The sequence below is a fragment of the Humulus lupulus genome, chromosome 3 (genome assembly GCF_963169125.1).
Source record: "Humulus lupulus chromosome 3, drHumLupu1.1, whole genome shotgun sequence".
In the NCBI taxonomy this organism is placed as follows: domain Eukaryota; kingdom Viridiplantae; phylum Streptophyta; class Magnoliopsida; order Rosales; family Cannabaceae; genus Humulus; species Humulus lupulus.
The window spans coordinates 223460747-223482467 of NC_084795.1; positions in this window are offsets into that span (position 1 = coordinate 223460747).

The following is a 21721-nucleotide window of genomic DNA, read 5'->3' on the forward strand; positions in this document are numbered from 1 at the left end:
CGGCAAGGGCCGGGAACGGCGAAGGCCGGGAACGGCGAAGGCCGAGAACGGCAAGGGATCGGATGCAGTGTTTAGCACGCGGGGTGCGAGTTGCCAGGGTAAGACCCTAAGGGATACCTAGGATATCCTTACATTGTAGACCGCGTACCCAGGGCCTGGTAAGCGCCTACGATGGCACGGCCGTATGTGTTTAGCCTGTTGGTGGGTTTGTTTTGTGCTGAGTATTTGATATGCGTATATTATCTATTTGTGTGGAGTTTTCTTACTGGGCTTCGGCTCACGGGTGCTTTGTGGTGCAGGTAAGGGCAAGGGGAAGATCGGCCAACCATGAGTACGGAGAGCGTGAGGCGACGCGTACATGTCTGGTCTGCTTGGCTGCCACGGCCAGGGGTATTTTTGGGAGATGCTTGTACTGAATTCTATTTTGTCGTTTAATCGACTTAAAACTTATTTTGAGTTGTAAATATTATAAACAGTATTTTCGGGATCCCCAATGTAAAACATTTATACTTTTCAATGAATGTTTACATTTTCAAATTATTCAATTTTAATGCAGTTTAGTTACACTTTTGAGTTGAATGCTTGGTTAGCTAGTAAAGTGCACATTTTAAACTCACTTAGTAACGGATCTAAGGAAGTAGGGCGTTACAGATTCCCTCTCTTCTTACCTTTATCTTTGTAAGCATACATATTTTTCTTAAATGGCGTGAATGCGTCTGAGACAATTTCTTATATCTCTATCCTGTTGTTATATTGGTTTTTGTCATTACACAATGATTCCTGCTTTTAATTTATTTATTTTTTTCTCAAAAATTCACTAAGTGTTTTACCATTTTACATGAATTAGGGCTAAATGTGGAGTCCTGGTTGCTATGGCCAGGACCATTAAGGGAAATATTGTAGAAGGTAACTACTTTGTCCTGAGACCAAAGTTTAGGTTTCGACGACCTGGACCGTCTTGGACTTTACCGAATATAACTTAATTGATTTATCCTGAATCTATGGTTAAGGTTCCAACGAATTGGATCGTTATGGAATTCTCAAATATGACTTAGTTCGTTAACTTATTCCAGACCCAAGGTTTAGGTTCCAACAACTTGGATCGCTAAGAAGCTATCAACTGTCGTCTGATTGATCTGTCCTGACTATGATGTTCTGGTTTCAACGGCCTAGACCATTAAAAATATTATTTAGGAAGAATTTAGTTGATTTACTTATCTCGAACCTGAGGTTCAGGTTCCAATGGCCTGGACCGTTTACAAGACCAAATTTAATCAATCTAATCTTGCGATTTAAGTTCCAACGGTTCTAGACTGTTATTGGGAAAACATGAATATGGATTGGACTGTCCTGATTGTAGAAGGTAACTACTGTCCTACTACTTTGTCCTGAGACCAAAGTTTAGGTTTTGACGGCCTAGACCGTCTTGGACTTTACCAAATATAACTTAATTGATTTATCTTGACTCTATGGTTCAGGTTCCAACGACCTGGACCGTTATGAAATTCTCATATATGACTTAGATAATTAACTTGTTCCGGACCCATGGTTCAGGCTCCAACGTCCTGGATTGTTAAGGAGTTATCAACTGTCGTCTGATTGATCTTTTCTGACTCTGATGTTCAAGTTTCAACGGCCTAGACCATTAAAAATGTGATTTAGGTAGAATTTAGCTAAATAACTTATCTCGAACCTAAGGTTCAGGTTCCAACGACCTGGACCGTTTACAAGATCAAATTTAATCAATATAATCCTATGATTCAAGTTCCAACGGTTCTGGACCGTTATTAGGAAAACATGAATAGGGATTGGATTGTCCCGAACCATGTTACGTTTGGACCAATCTTTTGGGAGTTATGTTTTGAACCCCCCTTGACAATATGGATCCGAGTTAGGACTGGGCTTTCATCCTTGCATCCTTTTTTAGGAGTTGGGTTTTGAACCTTCCAGACAATATGGGTCCAAGCTAGGATTGGGATTTGAGCCTTGCGTCCCTTTTTTGGTTGAACCCCCCAGACCACACGAATTCAGGTTAGGATTGGGCTTTGAGCCTTGCATCCTTTTTTGTTGGGAGATGGGTTTTGAACCCTCAGTCTATACGAGTCCAGATTAGGACTAAGATCTAAGCTTTGCATCCTTTTTTGTTTTTAATCTTGGACTTGTACAGATGGTCTTACCCCCCAAGTGACTAAAGAGTGTAGTCTTAGTTCACTTGTTCATGTAAAAATTAAAGATGGACGTGAACCTTTTCTTTTCTTACAACATTTCTTATGGTGTTTTTTCCACACCATTTTTATTAAAAAAGAAATGGCCCCGGGGCATACATTACTTGAAATAAAAAATTTTAGAAAGAGTAGAATTAGATCCTCCTAACTACTTATAGTACTGGCGGAGGTGTTCTGTGTTCCAGGTTCTTGGGACCAATGTTCCATCTAGCTGCTTTAAGCGACATGTTCTCGGACATACTTTGTTTTGGATCTCACATGGTCCTTCCTAGTTAGGTCCTATAACCCCCACTCCAGGATATTGAGATGTAGGGAAGACTCTTCATAGTACTAGATCACCAGTTTTGAACCCTCGCCTCTTAACTTTTTAGTTGAAGTGTCTTGCGTTCTTTCCCTGATACATCTTCAGCTGCACTTGTGATTCTTCCCAGATCTCTTTGATGATATCCAGGGATTCTTGCAGTAAGGCGTGGTTCTGGGTAGGATCATACGTATCTCGTATGTGTGATGAGACCACTGCTTCTACTGGGATGACTATTTCGCATCTGTACACCATTGAATAGGGAGTATGTCTGGTAGATGTTCTTTCTGTGGTCCGATACACCCATAGAACTCAGGGCAACTCTTTTGGCCCCTTGCTCTTGCAGGCTTGTAGCTTTTTCTTTAATGTCCCCTTCAAAATCTTGTTCACGACCTCTGTTTGCCCATTTGCTTGAGGCCTTGCAACTGCGGAGAAGCTTTTGATGATGCCATGTCTTTCATAGAAGTTGGTGAAATGGACGCTACCAAATCACTTCCCATTATCAAACATGATTTTGTGAGGGAGGCCATATCGACATACAATGTTGTTGATGATGAAGTCCAGGGCCTTTTTGGAGGTGTTGGTGCTCATTGGTTCTGCCTTGACCCACTTGGTGTAATAGTCGATGGCTACGATGGCGTATTTTACTCCCCCCTTCCCATTTGGGAGGGATCCTACGAAATCAATTCCCCAAACTGCAAAAGGCCAAAGACTGGTCATCAGGGTTATCTCCATTGGAGGGGCTTGCGGGATCTTCGGGTACCTTTGGCATTGTTCACACTTGCGAACGTAATCTACACAATCCTTCTTCATTGTTGGTCAGAAATATCCTTGCTTGAGAATCTTCTTGGACAAGCTAAGTCCGGCTGTGTAATCTCCGCAAAAGCCTTCGTGCACTTCATGCATGATTGCACTCATTTTGGTCCCAGATACGCATCTGGGATAGGGCATGGATAACCCCTGCAAATGAGTCAGTTTTCCATCATAGTGTATCTGGGAGCCTGGTACTGAAGCTTTTGGATGGCGACCCTGTCCGTGGGTAATTCCCCAGCGGTTAGATACTGGAGGAAAAAGCCCATCCAGGATGTAGTGTAATCAATGGTGTTGACGATTGCAGGAGCTTGAATACTAGGCTCGGGTAGATAGTTGATGGGGACTACCCCAGAGAGTTATGCTTCAACATCTGTGGCCAACTTTGACAGCGTGTTTAAAAACACGTTTTGTTCCCTGGAGATCTGACAGATGAGGTATCTTTTGAAAGATTGGAGTAACTCCCAGATTCATGCCACATAGGCGGCCATCTTTTCTTCTTTTGTTTGGTATTATCCCAAAATCTGACTAACCACCAGCTGGGAGTCACTGTGGAGTTCAATGTTCTCTGCCCCTACCTCCCGGGCTAAGTGTATTCCAGCTAACATGGCCTCGTGCTCAACCTCGTTGTTCGACGCATCGAACTGAAGCGTAGGGTGCTTTGCAGTTGGTGACCTTGAGGGGATATTAGGATGATCTCGACCCTGGCCCCATTCTTGTTGGATGCACGATCTATAAAGATCTTCCAAAAAGGCAGTACAGGGTCGACAGGTTCTTCGTCCTCGGTTATCCTGATGCATTCTAGGATGAAGCCTGTTGACCCACGATTTGGCCAACTGACACGGAGTCAGAATATGCTTGATATGAATGAAAGTAATGAGAAGAACGTAATGACAAAAGTAAATAAGACACAATATTTTATAGTGGTTCGACCTCAGGATCTGGTAATGACCTACGTCCACTTAGGTTGATATTGATATAAAAATCAGATGAGTGATCAAAGAACTAGGGTTCAATGAGTTTCACTAATCTCTGAAGAACAATACAATATTACTAGGAGAATTACTATAGTCTCAAATGATTCAAAAGCCAAAAAGTCCCTTCCTTGAGCTATCTCTTGCTATTTATAGGCTCAAGGGGGATTACAAACGATTGTTACAGATATTCTTTCCTGAATAATCGGACACTCAGGAGATTGTGTGAGATAAATTCGGGATTCACAAAGATCTTCCCATTAATGTTGCCTTGTATGCGGAACTATCGACCAGACTGGTCGCAGGTAAGACAGGTTCGCACTGCTTCTAATGTGTCTTCTGGTTGATACTCTAGCAGAACATTTCCAGGTGTCAGCCACGTGTCCAGGAATCACTTGCCACATCACCAATGCTAATTTTTTGGATAAAAAAGCCGGCAAGGGACTATCCCTTGATGGAGATCCTGGAGACATAAGAAATATCGAACTGCCTCAACTCCATGGCCCACTTCAAAAGTCTTCCTGATAACTCAAATTTTTGTAATACTTGTCGTAGGGGATGGTTCAGTAGTACTTTGATGGCATGGGCTTGAAAGTAAGGTCTTAACTTCCTGGAAGCAGTAAGTAAGAAAATTTTCCATTTTTCGATCAAAGGGTATCTGGACTCCGCGCCCAACAACCTTTTGCTTACGTAATAGACCAGGAATTGGACATTTCCTTCTTCTCGCACTAATGCGGCATGATGGTGTGTTTTGACATTGCCAAATATAGGTACAGTGGTTCCCCATCCACTGGTTTTGACAAGATTAGCGCTTGGGCCAGATGTTCCTTCAACTTTTGGAAGGCCTCTTCACATTTGGCTGCCCATTTGAACCTCTGGTTTCCACGAAGTATGTTGAAGAATAGGATGCACTTGTCAGTGTACTTTGACACAAAGCGGCTCAAAGCTGTTATTCTTCCCATCAGGCTTTGAATGTCTTTGTGTTTTCGTGGTGATGGCATGTCGATCAGGCCTTTAATATTCTCCGCGTAGGCTTCTATCCCTCTTGAGCTTACTATGAAGCCCGAAAACTTCCTGGATGCCACATCAAAAGTGCACTTCTTGGGATTTAGCTTCATCCCATACTTCCAGATAATGGAAAATGTTTCTGCTAGGTCGTCCGCGTGTTGGGTCGATGTCTTAGACTTAACCAACATGTCATCTATATAGACCTCCATGTTCTCCCCCAGTTGGTTTCTATTCATTCTCTTGACTAGTCTTTGATAGGTGGCCCCAACATTCTTGAGCCTGTTGAGTCTAGTTTTTGTCATGTTTAGGTGATGTTTTTAGTAGTCTTTTATTTCATTTTTCTTTCATTTAGTGCGGGTTTATGCTTTGTTTGTTTGTCTTTGTGAATATCAGGAAGAATTGAGCACTTGAAAAAAATGTCAACGAAAGGGAAGAAATAACCAAGTTTTTCTACATATTTTGAGAAACAATGGATCTCAACATAATTTGGAAGTGTTGGTGAATTTTTGAGATTAAAAACTTGAAAAATTGAGAAATCCCTTAAGAGCCACGACATGAGCAAAGTGGAGCCGCGGCTAGGTGGTGAAACAGAACCACTGTATTGAAGGAGATCCTCGGGCCGCGGCATGGCTAGAGAAGGCCGCGGCATAGATGGGCATCAACCCAGAATTCTTTGACACGGGCCGCGGCATGGCTGACTAATGCCACGGCATGGAAAGAGCATTTTGCCCAGAAATTTTGACACGGGCCGCGGCATGGTGCATGTAGAGCCGTGACCCGCCTCTTTTAAAAATTCAATCCTAGGTTTTTATAAGGTGAAAAAAGAGAAGAGAAAGACGTACGGACTGGGAGAGGAGTTCTGGTTTTGAAGGCTGAAGGCTTAGAGTATTTTTACATGTTTTTCTTCTTCTTCCTGATGTTATCTTTAATTTCTGTTGTGATTAGCATTATGATTATGAACTAATTTTCTGTTTAGGATGTTTAATTGAATCGCTTGAACCCCTATTATGAACTAATGCAATTTCAATTTTCTTCTTATTCAATTCCATATAACATGTTCTTATAGACTGATTATTGATTGGCCATCTATAGTAAGACATACATGTATTTAAGTCAAAATCTGAGAAGTGAGATTTAAATCTGCTGTGGTTATATTGGACATAATTCTAATTTAGAACGAAAGTATCTGAGTTAATTGTGTAACTGTTTATTAAGTTGTCAAGATTAATGCTACCTTTGTGGTTCAATTTACCATAGAAAAATAGGGAATTGTCACTTAGGTTGAGTTTATAATTCATAGTATGATTATAGGCTGCTGTTTCAACTTGTTAATTGACTTAGGTGAAAAGAAGAAGAACTCTTACTTTGCATTAGGAAATAGTAGGGAGGATAGTTGATGAGATTAAATATCCTAATTGTTTCTTCAGTGGTTAATTATCAAAGATTTTACTATTAGTTGTTATTCCATTTAATTTTCAATTATTGTTTCTGCACTTTATAGTTTCTATTGCTGTGTTTACAAAAATCAACAAATTTTAATTGATCAAATAGAAAGAGAAATTAATTGACTGGTAATTGATAAATCAGTCCTTGAGGATGATACTTGGTTTTTACCATTTTATTACAATTTGCGACTGTGTGCACTTGCATAGCAAAAATATCGCAACAGAGCCCGAAAGGCACGATGATGTAGCAGTATGCACTCTTTTCCATTTGGAAGCTGGTGTGTTCTTGGTCTGCTACATTCATCGAGATCTGGTTTTAGCCAGAGTAAGCATCCATGAAGCTTAACAACTCATACCCAGATGTAACATCCACCATCTGGTCAATTCGAGGCAGAGGGAAGCAATCATTTGGGCATGCCTTGTTGAGGTCCGTGAAGTCAATGCAAGTCCTCCATGTTCTGTTTGGCTTTGGCACCAACACTGGATTTGCTAGCCAAACGGGATACAAGGCCTCCCGGATGAAGTTGATTGAGGACAACTTCTTGACTTCTAGCTTGAGGGCCTCTGTCCTTTTCGCACCTAGGGGCCTTCACTTCTGGAGGATGAGATTCACATTCTTGTCAATTTTCAGGGCAAGACATATGATGTTGCAGTCAATCCTGGTCATATTCGAGCGGGACTAGGCTAGAACGTCCTGATTTTCTTTTACGTGGGAAATTATGGCAGCCCTAACTTTCGAGTTCAAGTTCCTCCCTACCCAGATCACTTTGGTTGGGTCGATGTCACTGATGCACACCTCCTTAACTTCTTCCATAGGCTCTAATGCCCTATCTGCCTCTATTTGCAGATCCAATTCATCATCCTCCCAGACCACCCTCTGTGCTAGTTGTGGTGGTGGGATTGGATTAGTGTTTTCCTCTTCGAGAGGCTCTTCACGGACCATGAAGATTGGTCAGGCAGAAACTTGATAACATTTATGGGCGCTCTTCTGATCTCCCCGTACAGTTCCCACTCCATCGTTATCACACAAGAACTTCATGCATAGATAGCAGATGGAGGTTATGGCACTGAAGCCAACTAGAGAAGGGCCCCCAAAGATCACGTTGTCCAAAGATCATGTTGTACGCAGTGGGGCAATCCACCACCTTGAAGGTGCAGTACTTGAACGGGCCCTAAACCTCATTTCCTAGCGTCACGGGGAGCTGATTCTTGCCCATCGGGAGCAAAGAATCCCCATCGAAGTTGTAAATATGTGTAGGGTAGGAGGCTAGGTCTGCCTCCGTTGGGCCAATCGCAGTGAAGGTTGGCTTGAATAGGACATTGGCAAAGTTCTCGTCATCCACCAACACTCGGGATACTCGTTTGTTGGCGATTTTGGCATCAATGACCAAGGGGTCGTGATGCAGGAAGTGAACGTTCCAGGCGTCTTCCTCCGTGAAAGTTATGGGTACGTTCATCAGCTTTGGACGCTGGGCCAGAGTTTGGACCAATATGCACACCTCCTGTTCGTGATCGAGCTCACTGAGGTATCTTTTCTGAGCATTTCAGGACGGTCCTCCTAGGTGCAGGCCTCCTAATATGGTGGCCACATGGCCATCTACCCGAGGAGGCACGGTTCTGGGAGGATACGACATTCCGGGCCCAGGAGCCATAAGGCCTCCAGGTGATTGCGCTATTGGGGCCCCCTGAGGGGCCTGTGCTCCAATCCAGGAGCGTACTCTCCTTGAGGAATTTGGTACAACACTTGTGCGACTGGGGCCAAAGGTTGTCCAGGAGCTGCGGGCAGTCCCGGAACTCCCGTTGGCATCCTAACCCATTGGTGGAGATGTCCAAGTTTGATCAAATTCTCGATATCGTGCTTAAGCTGACGATATTCTTCGGTCATGTGGCCCACGTCCTTGTGGTAGGCACACCTTTTCCTAGTGTCCCTCGAATTATTTCCCCCATTAAACATGGGGCCTGGTTTTAGGTAATGGACTACATTCACCATTGCAAGCTAGATGTTTTCCCGGGTGTCCACCAAGTTTGTATACTTTGTGTATTGGGGCTCGTACCCACTCTTTCCTTTCTTCATGGGCTCAGATCTCATCTGACTTTTGCCCGATCTCTTTCTCCGAGAGGGGTTTATGCTCGCCTCAGCTGCTTCAACATGGGACGGTTGGGCACCGCTGGGAGTGGCACTATACCAAGTTGGTGCCACTCCGTACTCGGAGAATGGGGCAGATGGAGCCGGAGCATATCTTGAATAAGTGGTCCCATAGACAGTTGGGATCATGAATGGCATCCCAAGGGTTCCAGCGGATCCGAACACCGCTGGAGGTGCGAGATAGAGATTCCCCGAATACTATGCTCCGTATTCTGGAAAGGTTTATGCTGTCGACTGGGGTGATGGCTGCCACCCAAAGACTTGGATTGGAGCCTTCTCCCAGTTGATGAAACCTTGTTCCCTCCTTATAAATTCTTCAAGAGTCATTGCCTTGCTGCATTGCATGTTGTCCCAGAGAGGGAATCCAACTCTGATTCCAAACTAGAGAGCTACTAGGCGATGTCCATCATCCACCTTAGTCTTTGATGCTTCCGTGAACCGTTGGATGTAATCCCTAAGGGTCTCTGTAGGATGTTGTTTAATGTTGGACAATGCACTGAATTCCATGTACAGCTTTATGGTGGCCACGAATTGTTTACGGAAAGCTGATTGCAATCTGAACCAAGACTGGATTGATCCCGTCCTGAGTTTTTTCCACCACTCTTCTGCGAGTCTAGCCAAAGTGATTGAGAAACACAGGAATTTTTCTTTGTCATAGGCGTGAGCTACAGTCAGCAGGCGATTGTAGCAGGACAAATGATCTTTGGGGTTAGTGTTCCCGGTATAGGTGGGTAAGTCCGGCATCTTGAATCCTTTAAGAAAAGTACAGGATGTGCTTGGCGCATGGCTCCTTTTCCTCATCTTCGAAATCAGAACCTCCGCTTTCTTATTTCCGAAGCAAGTGACCTGTGGCCTTTTTGAGAGTGGCCAGTTGTTCCATGAACTGCCTGGCCATTTTATCGTCCAGGGGGACTTTTTCGTTCCTCTTGTTGTTGAGGTTATTCCTCAAGTCACCTCCTCGAGGGCAGATCTTTTCTTTTTGGGCCTGTTCTCTCCGTGGTCCTTGTTCATGGATGTGCTGGGATAAAAGTGCCTTCCCTGCTCATCCTATTTGGGGACATTCTAGGGCTTTGTACCCTACGGGCACTTCCCCTAGGGAATTGCCCTGGGTCGTCCCTGGTTTTTGGAGCGAGAGGAGCTCTCTTTTGGGGGTTTGCTTTTTAGACGGGATCGGTCATCTTGGCTTTCCCTTTGTCTTGAGTAGGATTTGATGGACTGGCTCTGGGATGTGGGGATTGTCCCGGAGGAGGAGTAGGGGCAGCCTTGTTGAGCACGCCAAACCTTATAGGTGGGACAGGTAGCTGCGTTCCTTGGGGAAGAACGACTGAAGGATTGGATATTCATGCTTGGGCAGCAATAAAAGCTAGAAGAGACAAGAGGGACTCTTGCTTTTGGCGGGTGGCCTCCTGTTGTTCAACCATCCTGGCTTCTTGATCCAGCACTTGTTTTTTAAGACAGACAACCTTTAGATCCTCCTATTTAGGATCCACATCCTTCTCGTCAGGCTCAACAGGGTTCTCGGCCTCGTGATATGCATACTCCCATACATCTTCCTCATACTCACTCCCTTCCCCAAAGTTCTGGGAGTCGTCTGGCAGGGGCCCATGATAAAGCATGTCCTCTGGTTGGTCTTGGGGAAGTGATTGATTGGACAATTGTTCTCCATTGTCTTATTGTTTCTGGTGAGCAGGATCAAACATGGTATGCCTGGTTTTCACCATTTTCGCAGATGATCAAGGTTGATTCAAGCTTTCTTCAGCTCTCAATGAAAGCACCAAAATGTTTATCGAGTTTTTCAGAAACTATAAATATATTATAAAACAAGAGCTAGAAAAAAAGGATAAGAGATGAACAATCACAATTTTTACGTGGTTGGGGCGTTAATGAGCCTTAGTCCATGAGTCACTAGTATTAGGCTTTAAGATTTTTGACAATGGAGGTTTTCTGTAAGTTCAATAACGTTTTGCTTAGAAGAGAAATTCAGGGATCCTTGCTACAGTGCACAACTGACCTTATTTATAGGCAATCAAGTAGCTTGGGCCGGACTAATCCAAGCCCAATAATGATGTAATTACAATTTTCTTGCTAACTGAGCCACAATACAAAGAATGTAACATACTTAGATGTTGTTAATCTGGGCCCATTGGGCCAGCTTAGGCATGGTCGAGCCTTACAACTGCCCTTTGTACGTTAGCACAGACTGAACCGTGTGGGCTACTAAGGAGATCCTAGAGACAGAATTTGTTGGAGTAGTGGCAGTATTGTTTCCTAGGAAAAGTGTACATTCTGTGCGTACCCCATTCTTTGGTTAGTTAGGGAGACCAACCTGCAGATTTCTCAGGGACACATTAGCATCAGGGAAGACTACGTTTGTACTATCTGACTTTATGGTCTGGGTTCATTTACCAATATCCGGGATCGTTTACATAAGTCCTTGTTTGTTTACCATGACTCAGGTTCATTTATCAAGGAAGATATCTTGATGACGACGTCTTCTCCTGGATTCCACTTGATGGGATCCGTCTCCTGGAGTGAATTTTCCACCATTACAATTTCATCACGAAGGATGTCGATTGAGAGTGGTCAGGGAGATGATGCGAGCCTGCACCTTAGTTCTGGCCCCCTCTCTATGCTTCCGCTACTTGCTCGTCATCAGACTTAGTATGGTCTGGGCCATCAAGGTTTCCTTATTCATTGTTCACTAGGCCCAGGTTGGGCCCGGACCTCTTTTGAGGGCCCATGGACCCGTTCGGCCTTGCCACGTGTCATAGGTGGAAAATATGTATAAAACTTAGGTTAGGATGATGATAGTTAGGTTAATTTATTAAAATTATGTATTTACTAACAATTAATTAATTAAAGTGGTGTAAATAGAAAAAAATAGGTGCTATATTATTTTTATTTTGTTAAAATGTCATTTTACCCTTAACTTTTGGAGACTTATGTGAGCCAAAAAGTAATGGTTGGGGATCTAATTGCTACAAAAAAAATGGAGGGCCTAAGTCATACACTTAATAAAGTTTGGGGAACGCAAATACTATTTGCCCAATATTATTTGAAGTAAACGCAATAAAAGTCAATAATACTAAATTATACGTCTGTTGACGCAGTTTTTCGCCCACAGTGAATTAAGAAAAGGATTCTCAAGAATTCTCGAAAGGAAGTCCCCAAGAAAACTCGTCTTTTTTACGTGGTTCAGTGGTTAAAATCCACCTAGTCCACGAGTCTATGTTATTACCATTTTTCTCTCTGAATTTTGACAGAGTTTTGTATTACAGAAACAAAAATCCCTTCTCCCTCTATCTAAGATCTCAATATTTATAGAGAAAATCCCTTGACAGGTCTTGGGGTCATCACGTGACTTAACACCTATTTTTATCTGAATTACACTTATTATAAATATTCCAATTTATCTTAAGGTATGGCCTGATCAGGAAATAAAACTGTTCCTAGATCCTTAGGGACATGCAGACATGCCCTGCTTGACCATGCACAATTATATTACGTGTCTGGATTTTCAGGGATCTGCAGACATGCCATGTTTGGCCACGCACGATTATATAACGTGTCTGAGTTTTTAGGGATCCAAGCACACGCCAGGTCTTTAGCGTACCCCGAGCTGAGTACACCATGAGCTCGTGCCATTGATGATATGCCTTATACATATTATAAGCTCGTGCCATCACCTTGGGGACCGTGCTGTCTTCGCGGAGAATACACGGATTCATTGTCCATTTTTTCGCCCTTTACTTTCCAATTGTACACGAGCTGAATAAAGGATTCGTGATAAAATTAGGATGCACATTTGCCTCCCAAGTCCCTGCTCGTGTTTTATGATGTCATCTTCTGACCTACACAGTAGGGACTTTTAGACTTCCATTGCAATTACCCATGTTTTCCCACTACTCGAGTACTGGACACATGGAACATTACAATTGGCATCTATTGGGGTTACGACGACTGCATTAATTGTATTGTCAACTTTTTAATGTCGTTTCGTCTTTCAAACCGTAACCCTCAGATTTTGCACTGGCCAAATCAGGTGGCTCACGTTGATTTATGCCATTCACGTATAAAAGGTATAGACAATTCCTACAGTTCATCACCTTTTATTCGAATATTTTCTATCTTCCATCTTCTGCATCTTCAAACCTCCTTCTTTCTCAGAGAAAAGAAAACCCCAAAACTCTTTGTTGCGAGATCTTCTCAACATCAAGTCATACAACTACTTAGGAGTGAGCACTCCCATTCTTGTGGAATACACTTCTCTCACCGACGTCCACACTGTAAGTTTTATGGTTTCACCTAAACTCCCTTTTTTTATCGACTTCTGAGTACTATTTGCCATGTCCACTTATGCTTCTCCGTAGTCACTATTAGGGTGTTTCCTTGATCTTTTTGGCATATAGGCTCCAACCTTAGGCTTATAGAGAAGGTTTAGAACCCCTCCCACAATAATGATATCACAAAACTGGGAATTTTCTGGGTAGATTTAGGTAGTTCATGGTAAGTTTTTTAGGAAATACCCATTTGAGATGTAGAAGATGAAAGGTTAGGGTTCAAAAATTAGATTGCTTAGGGAACATGCTCCTTGGGTGGTCTTTTCTCTAAATCGCCTCCCAAGGTCAGTAGCGACCGGATACTCTGACACACGGATCCCGAAATATCAGGGGTTTGTTGGGAAACAGAGGTGTGTAGCATAGGGTAGCACGTGTGATCACGCAACGGGCTGAGACCAACTCAACTCATATGTCGTGGATACCCTTCTTCCCCACTCATTTGTGTCATAATCTTTATAAAATATTAGGTCGCCTACTAAGTGATTCATCCTTCTTGTTCGTTGGGCGATCTAAGGGCGCCCAAGAAAAGTGCAACAAAGAAGAACGTACCAAAGAAAGACGCTTTTGGTCCGTCTGGCCAGCAAATTAGCAAGGGGAAGGAGATCGCCTTTGAGTCTCCCCTTCCCCACTTCGGCCCCGTGGTGGAGAGGGAGATCGTGGTGGATCCCAATGCTTTCTACGAGGCAGAAACGATCGTCTCCAAGATCATGACCCAAGGAAGGGTCAATAAGAAAATGTTGTCCCACAACATCAAGGTCGGGTTCGGGAGCCTCATCGTCCAACCATCATATGAAGGGGAAAGGAGTTGCATGCCTCCCAAGGATGACTTCGTGGCCTGGAGCGACGAGCACTTGAAGGCGTGAGCCTTCCTTCCACTTGAAGGCGGGGGCCTTCCTTCCTCTCGCCCACTTCCTCAACTATGTGAAGTTGGTGCCGTTCAAGCTCTCCCCGAACTCATACCGACTGTTGGCAGGGTTGAAGTATCTTTTTATAAAGCACGAGTGGGAGGTCCCTACTCCGGTAGGCATCCTTTATTTTTTCAGCCTCAAGGCCAGCCCAGAGCAACGAGGGTGAGGTGATAGGTTCTATTACTTGACTTGATTCTCGAACTCGCCCTCGGTCATCGAGCTCCCCAGCCACCCTAACGACTATAAAGATCAATTCTTTATGTCAAATGGGTTCCGCAAATGCGAACATCGATACTTCAACTATCCTCGTAAGTCTTCTTTCCTTTCTTAGCTCGTGAAGTCATCCTCTTTGTATCTGGACCTACTCCTCGTGTATATACGAATTGAGTATTATTTTTGTCCAGCCATATTCGCGAGGACGGACAAATCTGTGACCCTCGGGGGTCAATACAATACGCTGTCTAGGCTTCTGCCTAGTGAGAAGGACTATTGCTAGCTCATGACCGACGACACGATGCTGACATGTAAGTTAATTGCTAAAGGTTAGACTCTAACCTTGAGAAGAACATGGGCTACTCTACCAGTGGCCCGTGAACTCCTGCCTACCCATGAAGGGGACGCTGAGGCCGTTGAAGGCGAGTATCAAGAAGAAGATGAAGTGCCTATCGTGCAGAAGAGGCAGGCTCCTGAGGCTGCTCGGGACCTTGAGTTATAGCGAGATTCATCGGGGGCAGCAGCCGGCCCCTTCGGCCAAGGTAACCCATACCCCTATAGGAATTAGATAGGGCTACCGCTAACCTTAGGTTAGTTAGGTTTAATCCAACCCAGCTCGTCCATCGGCATCCTAACGATCCAGACTGTAATATAACCCTGCTCCAGTGCTTGGACCACTTAGTGTTACGCCATGACATGGGCCATCCTAAGGGTATCATTGTCATAGATAATACCTTTCCTTTAGGTCGGTCTTTTCTGAAGAGTATGGGACCAATCTTAGGTCGTGGCCCTCGCTGCTCCAGGGTACCCTTGCCCTTGGACTTAGGCGGTACGTAGAGGAATCCAGCCCCGAAATAGAACCTGAGCATGAACCTCCCAGGATTCAGGAAATTGTAGACTTAGGTTTCCCATCTCCCCAAGTAGTCCTGAGGCCCGAGGTCGTGATAATAGACTCCTCCCCCAGCCCGGATGGTAAGACTTTTTATTATATTGTATATATATTTTTAAAATTTCTGACTTTATCCATGTTCTAACTCCTTTCTTATTCTTTCTAAACGAAGAAATGGAGTGATCTGGGGCTCCCGATCTCCGCACCACTTTCCAGAGTGGGAAGTCTAGCTCAGGTCCTGTCGTAAAATGGCCCCGATATACGAAGAAAACGCCTCCTGCGGCAGGAACCACAACCAAGTCCCCTGCTAAGGGGAAAGGTATGAGCTCAAAAGCTTTGGCCTCCACCGTGATGAAGAAAAGGATTCCCCCTCCTCCTTCTCCTCCTCGGTTTTCACCTGCTCGGGATCAAGTCATACAAGCCGATCCCCTAGCTCCTGCTGCCACCGTTCATATTCCTGTGGATCCCCACAACCTGGAGAAAATCCCCGACACCTTCAGGGGGACCCTTTATGAGACTGCGAACCACATGGTGGAGCATGTCTACAAGGCTAACCTTGGAGTCAGCTCTGGGGATGACCCTCACTATAAGATCTTTTCCTTTAAGTTAGTGAAAATTTTCCTTTTTAATTTTCCCCCCAGTATGTTCCTAACTATCCCTTTTGTACTTTGCAGGCGGCCCTGGCTCAGCATTGCAGCATAGCCCGAGCTCGAGCTAGGAATGATGAGCCTTAGACCGAGCTCCAGACCATAAAGACCGTCCTGATCGCAGCTCAAGAGGGCGAGCAGGCTGCCAAAGCTACCCTTGCAATCGTGCAAAAAGGCGAGCATGATGCCAAGGCCTCCCTGACATTGTCCCAAGAAAGTGAGCAGGCCATGAAGGCCGCCTTGGCCACTCTTCAGGTTGAGGTTGCTGAGGCCAAGGCAAAGCTGCAAGAGGCCGAGTCTGTGGTTATGGAGGAGAAGGCGGCCTCCCTGTCCTCCATGGAAGATATGTTGTACCATTGCTGGGCATTCAACCAGGATGGCAACTTTTCTTTCATGGCTCCAGAGCTGTGGGATCCCTATCTTGAGAAATTCAAGGCTCAGATCCTACAAGAGCCATTGGAGATGGGGGAAGCCTCTGTTGTGGGGGAGCAGGAGGTTGAGGAGGTCACCTCCTCGGAGCATCCTGGAGGAGTCTGATGCGGAGCTCCATTCTGTTGTTTTTTTATGTGTTTGTAAACGATTGCCTTCGGGCCAATTCGTTGTTTTTTTAAGACAATTTTATTTTTAATTCGTATATCTTATTTTACTCTTTTTCTTAATCCTCTCATGTTTATGCCTTCTTATATTTGCACATTTGAGATTTTAGGACTCGACTACTAGATTGGGGTAGATATTTTGAATTTGGCTACATTTGAACCTGATGTGTTTATTTATATCATACCTATTAAGTGTCAGACCTCGGACCCAGTTATATCCGAGATTTTAAATATTTCAAACTCAGATCATGTTAGGTTTACTGATATCTCGATCTTCTAGGAAAGCCATCGAATTTTCAATTTTGCTAACTTCTAAGTTTTGGACTTGGTTGCATCCAGAGTTTTAAATCATTTAAACTTAGTTCGTGCTAGGTTTATTGACACCTCGTGTTTTCTTAAAAGAAAAACATCGGTTAATCAATTTTACTAACTTCTAAGTTTAGGACCTGGTTGTATCCAGGATAGTTTTGTTCCTGGTTATATCCAGGATTTTAAGTGTTTCAAACTCATCCTTAATTCGCATATTCATTCTAATTTTAATCTATCTTGGGTTATATGCCCCCAAGTAACCAGAATGTGAACTTTCTCAGTTACTTAGACAAACGTTATCACATGAGTTGATATATAAATAATCTTGTGAAGGGAAAAGCTTAAAACTACACGAAAAACAAGAAATACATGACGATCCCTTCATTTCTTAGTTAGATGGCTTTTATAACTAAGCCTTACATAGATGGATGGTATTACTATTGATAATACTTCTTTAGGTGCATGGCATTCTAGGTCCGTGGGACTGTTTCCCCACTAAGTCGAGCCAATTTGAAAGTTCCTTCATGCATGACTTCCACAATCTGATAGGCCCCTTCCCAGTTCAGACCTAAAGCGCCGTCTTTAGGGTCCTTGTTCACCAAAAAGACCCTTCGGAGAACCAGGTCGCCCAAACCAAATCTACGTCTTCTGACCTTGGAATTAAAATAACGAGTGATTTTTGGTTGGTAATGTGCGAGCTGTAGTTGTGAATCCTCTCGTTTCTCATCAATCAGGTCGAGAGACACATTAAGCAACTCCTCATTATGCTCCTGGCTAAATGTCTGTAGCCTGTGCGTGGCTACTTTTGTCTCGACGGGAAGGACGACCTTACTCCCGAAAGTCAGGGAGAAATGGGTGTGTCTCGTGGAGGTCCGGTACGCCCATAGTACCTGCGGAAGCTGCTCAGGCCAGACTCCCTTGGCCTCCTCTAACCTTTTCTTACGACTCGCTTTGAGGGTCTTATTCATAGCCTTGACCTACCCATGTTCCTGTGGGCACGAAACCGAAGAGAAACTATTAATTATGTCATGCTTTTCATAGAACTCAGTGAAGAGATCACTGTCGAAATGAGTTCCATTATCTGACACGATCTTCTTGGGATGCCCAAACCAGCACACAATACTCTTAACTACAAAGTCGAGGACTCTCTTTGAGGGGATGGTTGCTAGAGGCTCGGCCTCTACCCACTTCGTGAAATAATCAATGGCCCCCACCGCATAATGAACTCCTCCCTTTCTCGTAGGTAAACCTCCTATTAAATCAATCCCCCATACTGCAAATGGCCACGAGGATGAGATCATCGTTAGCTCGACTGGCGAAGCTCGTGCGACCGTGGCGAAGCGTTGGCATTTATCGCACTTCTGGACATGGGAGATGGAATATTTTGTTAAAGTGGGCCAAAAATAACCCTGCCTTAATATTTTTAAGGCTAGGTTTTGCCCCTCAGCATGATCCCCACAGAAGCCTTCATGCACCTCTTGTAGAATGGTTTTAGCCTCCTCCGGTATAACACACCATAGAAGAGGCAAGGAATGGCCACGTCGGTACAATATTCCATCCACTATTACATATCTTGGAGCTTGATAGAGTATCCTTCTCGCATCTTTTCTCTCTTCAGGTAGCTTCCCTATTGTAAGATACTCCATCATGGGGGTCATCCAGGTCGGCCTAGTGTCAATCATCTCGACCTCCATTGCGTTTCCTGTCACGCTTGGACTTTCCAAGAATTCCACTGATACTACATTCAAAGTCTCAGCTTCCTTGGAGGTGGCGAGCCTCGACAAAGCGTCTGCGTTAACGTTCTACTCGCGATGGATCTGTTCGACGGTGCCACATTCAAATTCGGATAACTCTTTCTTCACCTGGGCTAGGTAAGCTGCCATCTTGGTCCCTCACACTTGGTATTCCCCTAACACTTGATTGACCACGAGCTGGGAATCACTATAACATTGGACGACCCTTGCCTTCAATTCCTTTGCCACTCTAAGCCTGGCTAACAAAGCCTTGTATTTGACTTCATTGTTTGATGCTTCAAATCCAAATCATAGCATGATATGGAATCGATGCCCCTCGGAGAGATCAGTATGATCCCAACTCAAGACCCGTTCTCGTTAGAGGAGCCATCCACGAATATTCTCCACAACTCCTGCACTGGTTCTTTCAAGAGCATCTCTTGAAATCCGGTGCATTCAGCCATGAAATCAGCAAGGGTTTGGCTTTTGATCGAGGTCCGTGGTACGTATAGTATCTCAAACTGGCTGAGTTTGACTGCCCATTTTAAGAGACATCTCGATGCTTCAAGTTTTTGCAATACCTGCCTTAGAGATTGGTCGGTCATGACGTGGACTGAATGAGACTGGAAGTACAACCTAAGCTTCCTGGAGGCCAATATCAGGCAGAACGCCATCTTTTCCATCAGAGGATACCGTGATTCAGCTCCGAGAAGTTTTTTGCTTATATAATACACCAGTTTTTGAACCCGGTCTTCTTCCCAAACCAACACGGTGCTGGCTGCATTTTTTGTCACAGCCAAATAAAGGAATAGGGGCTCCCCTGCCACTGGCTTAGACAAAACTGGGGGCTCAGCCAAATGTGTGTTTAGATCAAGAAATGCCTGCTCACACTCCTCAGTCCATTCAAATTTGTTATTTCCTCGGAGCAAGTTATAGAATGGCAAGCATTTGTCAGTGGATTTTGAAATGAATCGATTTAGGGCTGCCACCTTTCCGGTCAGGCTCTGGACTTCTTTACGCGATCTGGGTGAAGGCATTTCCAATAACGACCTGATTTTATCTGGATTTGCCTTTATTCTCCTTGAATAGACTATGAATTCCAGAAACTTTCCCGAAGCCACTCCGAAAGTACACTTTTGGGGATTCAGCCTCATAATGTATTTCCTCAGGATCTCGAAACATTCATTTAGGTCAGATACATGGTCGTCGACAGTCTTGGATTTGACTAGCATGTCGTCGACATACACTTCCATATTTTTTCCAATATGGCTAGCGAACATTCTGTTAACTAACCGATACACATCCATGAAGGACATAAGCTCGTGCCCCGTGGTGGCATCTACCAACTGATCAATTCTCGGCAATGGAAAGCAATCCTTAGGACAAGCTTTGTTCAGGTCGGAGAAATCGATGCAGGTCTGCCACTTTCCGTTTGGCTTTGGGACCAGGATAGGATTCACGACCAAGATCGGATATTTTGCTTCATGAATGAACCCGCACTTTAATAACTGAGCTACTTCTTCCTCCAACGCCTCAGCTCGGACTGTTCCCAGACGCCTCTATTTTTGGGACTTGGCGGGCACGCTTTTATCCAAATTTAGGGTGGGCATGATCACGCTTAGGTTGATCTCCACCATTTCCTCATGAGACCAGGAAAATACATCTAGATTCTCCTGCAAGAATTTTAGAAGCTCCTTTTTTCTACCATCATCGAGATTTTTCCCAATCTTAACGATTCTCAAGGCATCCTTGGGATCTATATTTACCTCCTCGAGCTTTGACTTGTCCTCGCCTATCTAGGGGTCGATATCATCACTTGGGGTGATGTCTCTATCCTCTTTGTGAGGTTCTTCCGTCCCGGGAGCAGCCTCCATCTCCTGGGACTCCTCGCCTCCGTCGCTTACTGTCATTGTCTGCTGCCTGAGTTGTGATTTTCCCTTAGTGGAAATGCTATAGCATTCCCTGGCAGCGAGATGATCACCCCTAGCATTGCATGTTCCCACAGAGGAGGGGAATTTAATTTCTAGGTGATGGATAAAGGTTATGGCTTCAAATGCCATCAACGTAGGTCGGCCTAAGATCACATTATAGGCCGCTGAACAATCGATGATCACGAATTCCAGGAGCTTGGAGACAGTTCGTGGACCTTCCCCCAGTGTTACAACTAACTCAATTGTCCCAATGGCCGCTGACCCCTCACCAGAGAATCCATACAGAATCATGGAAGTTGCCTTCAGGTCTGTTACAGAAAGCCCCATTTTATCTAAGGTGGACCTAAAGCGTAGATTCACAGAACTCCCGTTATCTACTAGTGTCCTCCTAACTCTCCAGTTGGCGAGCTGGACCGTTATGACCAGAGGGTCGTTAAGCGGGAACTGGACATGACTGGCATCTTCCTCTGTAAAAGTGATTGGTTGCTTCTCCAATCGCTGATGCTTTAATGATCGCGACCTCGGAATGAATTCCATTCCGTTGTGGGATTTTAGCTCATTGATATACCTCTTCTGGGAACCTCTGCTCGTGCCTACCAGATGAGGACCTCCAAAAATGGTTGCTATATCTCCTCCCGTTATCGGAGGATGGTTGTCTTGATTCACCTAAGCTCCATTTCGATCCATTGGAGCCACCGGAGCTGATGGAATGTTTTGTCCACCGGGTTGTCTGGAAGCCACTCGATTTTGGGCGTACTGAGCCAAGGGTCCTGCCCTGATGAGAGTCTCGATCTCATCCTTTAGTTGTCTGCAATCATCAGTATTATGACCGATATCATTGTGGAATCGACAGAATTTTGAGGGATCTCTTTTTGCCCTTTGATTATTTAACGACTCTGGTTTCTTCCACGGAAGGCGACCAGAATTTGACAAGAAGATGCGCTCTCTAGTATCTGTGAGGTCGGTATATGTTGCATAGACCGCTTTAAACTTCTCCATAGATTTGTTTTTCTTTAACCTGCTCTGGTCGCCCTCACCATTTCCCTTTCTTTTATTACCCCTTGGTTATTTTGGGCAACGATTTGAGCTGTAGCACCAGCCACATTTGTTGCCACTCCAACGGGTTGAATAGGGGCTTAATTGGTTCCTGCAACAGAAGCTCGCGCCTCTTCTAGGTTAATCCACCTTTGAGTTCGGTTCAGGAACAACTCATAGTGTTAACTCCCTTTCTCTGTAGTTCCTGCCA